The sequence below is a fragment of the Onychomys torridus genome, chromosome X (assembly GCF_903995425.1).
Source record: "Onychomys torridus chromosome X, mOncTor1.1, whole genome shotgun sequence".
Taxonomy (NCBI): Eukaryota; Metazoa; Chordata; class Mammalia; order Rodentia; family Cricetidae; genus Onychomys; species Onychomys torridus.
This window is the reverse complement of record NC_050466.1, coordinates 26,074,826-26,081,144: the sequence shown is the minus strand read 5'-3', so window position 1 is coordinate 26,081,144 and position 6,319 is coordinate 26,074,826.

Sequence of the window (6,319 nt, the reverse complement as noted above, 5' to 3'; positions counted from 1 at the left end):
TCTGTTCACTTGCCAAGCATGGTTTAATAAAAGAAATCTTTTGGGTTTCAGTTTATACTGAGCTTCAATTTACTCCTTCTCCTCATGTAAAAGAAAACTTATTTGCATTATAATTGTGATAGAATTTTAAACTTTATTTAGCAGTTATCATGCAGAGGAAAATGTAACTCTTAATTCTTACTAATTCTTAGAAAGACATATATATATATATATATATATACATATATATATATGTGTGTGTTTGTGTTTTATATATGTGAGATTGCAATGTTTCATCTTAATAATGACATTAAAGACTGTGGAAACCATTTAATGATTATTCAATAAGATACCATCTTAATTGGATTTCATGAAAGAAAAGTATAGCATAAGACCAAATGATGGAGAAGAGTGACAAAGTCTGTGACCCCTCAAAATTGTATTTGAATTACGTAGGTAATTACTAGCATGATACCTTAGAAGTGTGTATCTATTCCAGGTGAATAATAAATATATGTGAATAATAAAATAAATAACATATAATCCATAGTACTCCAAAGCATTTCAAATTTTCCTAGGGAAAATCGTATCTATAATATAAATAATATATATGAATAAATTCAAAGTTGTCATAAAAATATGATAACATTAATTACATTGTATAAAGCAAAATGGATATTGAATTTTTAATCCTATAATTGTGGGCTAAAATAGTTACCACACAATATATGTGAGATTAGAGGATATATATACATATATATGCATATATCTATTAAATGTGTAAAATATAGCCTATGAACAAAACAAATGTGAACTAAGGGGGATTTAGGAAACTTTTAAAATTTTGTAGTCCAGATTTTAAATATTAACTAAGGCTTCTATTAGATACAAAAAGAAATGCAGAGATCTGCTTGGGCCATCGAGAGACAGATGTAAACCACACCCTTAGTAAACATCTGACATATTATGGACTATTTAAAAGCAGTAGATTTTAAAAATGAATTGAAATATAATTAATTATTAAATAAAATAAAAAAAAATAAAAACCTGGAATCATCCTCAGTCTATCTTTAGGAAAACAAAACAAGGAACAAAACTGTTAAGCTGCTTAAACTAGCCATTGAGCTTTGAATAGCTTTTATGCTTTTTCTATTATTTGAATGACCCCTCAGAGAAGTTGCAAATGAATAATAAATTGATATTTTGTTGTTTACCATGGCCTCTTTCTCTTGTCACTTTCACAGCTCCACGTGTCACTTTCCCCTCCCAAAGATTTTTGTGAACTCTGTTGAAATCCTAAGTAGAGACAATATATGTACATGTTGGATTTTCAACAGCAATTATGGAGTCATGAAAATGTTACTTTCTCTCAAATTCTTGTTGTGTGTGTGTGTGTGTGTGTGTGTGTGTGTGTGTGTGTGTGTGTTGCTAAAGAAACTTTACAGCTATGTAAGTGCTGGAAAAGTATTATTTCAAATGTGCCTTTTCTATCTCTTCTACTTCAGAAAATATTTCAGGAGCTGGAGACATGAGGGTCAATCTCTCTGTTTCAGAACGGCTAATAAGAAGATGATGAGAAGATTGGCATTTTGATCTCCTGGGAGACAGTTGTCAGAAAATCCTACCCATTAACTCATCTTCAAATGTGCCCATTCCTGTAGAAAGTTTCCTAACTTTGGGATGTCTAAAACGTACTTCTAGAAACTAGACCAGCTATTTTTAGGGGCCTGTGACTGTTTAATTCAGTACATTAAAGCATAGGAATCATGAAAGCAAGACATTAACCCAGAATAGGCTGTACAGTGCTTCATTTCTGTGTAGCAGTGCTCTGCTCTGTAACCATGGTCATAATTCCATCCCCTCTGCTAACAGCTGTTCCAGTAACTCTGTGTAATGAAAGATAGGGATGAACAGGTGGCAGTAATGCTCTCACCAACACTACAGGCAATGAATTCCTCAATCTGGATCAGTTTTGTGCTTTGTTTCAGTGTTTCAAGTGTATGCATATGTTTATACAAGAATATAGAAGGAAGAAAAGATACATATTTTTTTTTGATACAAGATCTCTTTGCAATGTAGAACAGGCTGGGCTCAAACTCACAAAAGTCTACCTGCCTCTTCCTACTGAGTGCTGGGATAAAAGTCCTGCACCAACATGCCTTGATTAAGAAACATATTTTGAAATACCTACTTTTTATAATAATCTATGTCAGTTTATCTATATATCAAGGATCTATATATTGTTCATCTACCTAATATTGATATTAAATCTTTAAAGGCATTTATTACCAACATGCCCAGTTAATATGTCAATAACAAAATTATAAACACAAAATAGAAATTTTATGATACCACAGGTAATAAATTATTGACAATATTTAAAGTTACTCTGTTGAACATCAAAAGACAAATTTAATCCATTTAACTGTAATTTCTCCTGAATATAGTTCTGGCTAAATTACACGGATGTAATTACATGGTGTCTTAGCTTATGTATTGTATGGTTTCATAGCTATCCATCTAGAGGCAGTTCTGCAAGGAAGAAAGAATAATAATAATTCAATCTATAGTAGTTACACCCCCAATTTCTGCCTATAAAGGAATGTAGAAAGACATTGAAGCCTTGGACATCTGGTAATATTCAACAAGATGATGAGTCCTGAAAACCCTGCCAGGAAGAAACTGTACTAGAGACAGAAGGAAAAATTTGGTTATAGGATAACATTAAACAATATCCTTGAAGAATAAACACTCATATGATCCCAGTGTTACCTATATTAAAATGAAATTAAGCTGGTAATGCTAGCAAAAGAAGGTAAAAGTTTGAGGCCAGATGGGACTACACAGCCCCTCTTTTAAAAATAAACATACAAATAAATATGTAAATAAAATTATTCTTAAAGTGTCTTTTTATTGTTTGAGAATTTTGCACATGCATTTTTTTCTTTTTTAATTTTTTTTAAAATTTATTTTACATACCAACCACAGACCTCCCCCTCTCATCCTTCTGCTGTGGGATGTCATTCTGTATGCTGTGAATATGTGTTGCACTTATTGATTGATAAACACTGACTGGCCAGTAGCCAGGCAGGAAGTATAGGTGGGGTGAGCAGATGAGAATTCTGGGAAGAGGAAGGGATGATTCAGGAGTCACCAGCCAGACAGAGGAAGCAAGATGTCAAGGCAGAACTAAAAAAAGGAATCAAGCCATGTGGCTAAACATAGATAAAAATTATGGTTAATTTAAATTAAGAGCTACTCAGTAATAAGCCTAAGCTAATGACCAAGCAGTTATAATTAATATATGCTTCTGAGTGATTATTTTATAAGTGGGCCATGAAGCTGCAGCCACCTGGCAGGACTGGAGAAACCTTCTGACTACATCCTTCCTCTCACTCCCCTGCCACACCTTCCCTTTCCCAATCTACACTTCACCCCTTCTTCCAAAAGTGTGAGTTCTCCCATGAGGGGGCAGCTAAGCCTGGTACATTCAGTTGAGGCAGGATTAAGCCCCTACCCCTGCATCAAGAGTGAGCAAAGTGTCTAACCATAGGTAATGGGATCCAGAAAGCCAGCTCATGTACCAGGGATACATCCTGATCACACTGCTAGGGACCCCGCAAACAAACCTGATGCTAGGAAATTTTCCAGAAATCCACAAGGATAACCCCATATTAGACTACTAGAAACAGTGGTGAGGGTACCTAAACTGGCTTATCCTGGTAATCAGATTAGTGAATGCCTTAACTGTCATCATAGAGCCTTCATCCAGTAACTGATGGAAGCAAATGCAGAGATCCACAACCAAGCACCAGGCCAAGCTCTGGGAGTTCAGTCTAAGAGAGGGAAGAGGGATTCTATGAGTAAGAGGGGTCTAGATAATGATGTTCAGTGAAATCTACAGAGACAACTGAACCAAACCCATAGGAACTCACAAACTTTAGACCTACAGCTGTAGAACCTGCATGGAACCAGACTAGACTCTGCATACAGGAGAGAGATGTGTAGCTGGGTCAAATGACCTTTTAACAGGCATTGCTTAAGGCCATCTGCATATCTTATATTTACATTACAGTTTATAACAGCAGCAAATTTATAGTTATGAAGTAGTAAGGAAGGTAATTTTATGGTTGGGGTTCACCACAACATGAAGAACTGTATTAAAGTTCATAATATTAGGAAGGTTGAGAATCACTGCCTCTAGAGAGACAGTTTGGTGGTTAAGAGCACTAGCTGTTCTTGAAGTGCAAGGGTTTGATTTCCAGAAACTACATCACTGCTTACACCTATTTGTCATTCTAGTTCCGAGAATCTAACACTCTTTTCTGGCTGCCATGAGAACCAGGTATGCACATACTCCACTAACATACACACATACACACACAAACACACATGCACAAACACACAACACATAAAATTGAAATTGATAAATCAAAGATCAAATATTGAATTGTTGTTGAACTCCAGAGCTGTAGATTTAAGGACTCATACTGGGAAAACTAAGCTTATTCATGGCTGAGTCATTCAGATGCAAAGATTATAGAAACAGGGAAGAAAAAGTTGTGTCCATGCATGTGCATGTTGGGTTGAATTAAAGGACATTACCTATCTGTTGATGAATTAATGTTAACTCTGAAAAATGTACTTGTAAATTAGTAAATACATTAATTTCAAAATAAAAGTAATATTTTCTATATCCATAATTTTATACCTTATAAATTAAGACAAACAAGAGTAAAAAAATAAAATGAAACCAATGATAAATATTATATGAATGTCTCAAAGAATGAATAAAAATAGTGTTAAAGAAAAATGATAAAAATACAAACTCTTTCTCCAGTTGTAAGTAAAAACCATTATAGTTTAAAGAAACCACTCAGGGCATAAATTTGTATTGGTATCACATAGACAGGCTTAGATAAAGATACAGATAGAACTAGAGGTTAGTGACATATTAGAATTAATTGCAAAGCAAAGAATCTGAAAGTATGCTTAAATCCATTAGCATTTGATTTGAAAATCATACTCTTTTAGACTAAATTCTTCTTGCTAACACTTGAAACATCAATATTCATGCAAATAAATTTGAACAGTTCACTAAAAATGGTTCACCTGTATGAATTTGTTTAGATATTTAGCTATGGACTTGAAAGAGCTAAGATTTAGATTCCAGTCTGAGTTTTATCAATTATTACCATGTAAACAGAGACAAACTTGTAAACTGCTGTGAATTGTATTTGCCTTATCTATAAAGTAATATTATAAAGCAAATGATACTAAGTAATAAGCTATATGTTAAAGCACACCATTACATAATAAATGCTTACATATAATTTTTCCATTTTTATGTATGTGTTTACTTGCATATTAAATAAAGATGATAATATCTCTCCAACGTGTTTCAGTATTATTGAGAGAAGTAAACATTATAGTTATTTGACAGTGCCGTGGAAACTGTAAATTACTTCACACATGTTAAAGTAATATTACTATGTGTGATAATTCTCAGACAAGAAGAGTTTTTCACACATTTATAAGTTGCACCATGTATGTACCCACAGATTTCATCCGGAGATAATGTCATTATTCATTTCCTTTATCAACATGATGTAAACTGCTTTCAACTATTTAATTACTGCTGTATACATCTCATTAACTGTTTTATTTATACCGTAGCCCTAGTAGAATAGAGAATCTACATTTTTTTATTTGACTACATGGTTAATTGGGCTTCAGAGCCTTGTGTCTCACAGTAGGAATCATGAAAGTTTCTATGATGATTAGAGAGAAAACCCTGGGGGTGGGGAATGCAGATTAGTTGGTTTCCTGATAGTGAAGCCTGATTGACTGATCAATTTTTCTCAATGATTTGTTCCTTTCCACCCCCAGCATCCCAAACCATTCTCAAGTAACCAAATAGATAGCCTGCTGAAGGAGGCTTGACACATTTACAGACTGACTATAATTCAGTGTGGAGAAAAGCTGCTGATGAAACACAAAATTCAAACATTAACAAAGAGAGCAACGTTAATTCTTGTCTGAACTATTGTTTCTGCCCATGTTACTGAAGTAAAGTATTTATTTGAAAGACTTGGATAAACAGAAGGCTCCATAGTTATCTGTTTATAAATAAAGTCATTCTTTTATGTTTTAAATTGCTCAGGTCTTCCAACTATAGTTTTAAATGTAATAAATTGGCAAGATATTTTTATTTAAGGGAAGAATTCATTAGCAGAAACTGTCGTGAAGGGCCAAGAAAATGAAAAAATGCCTTAGAAGAGCACTAGAGAATAGTTGGATTCTCTTCTGGTAACAAAGTCTCAACACCAATAGTACAAAC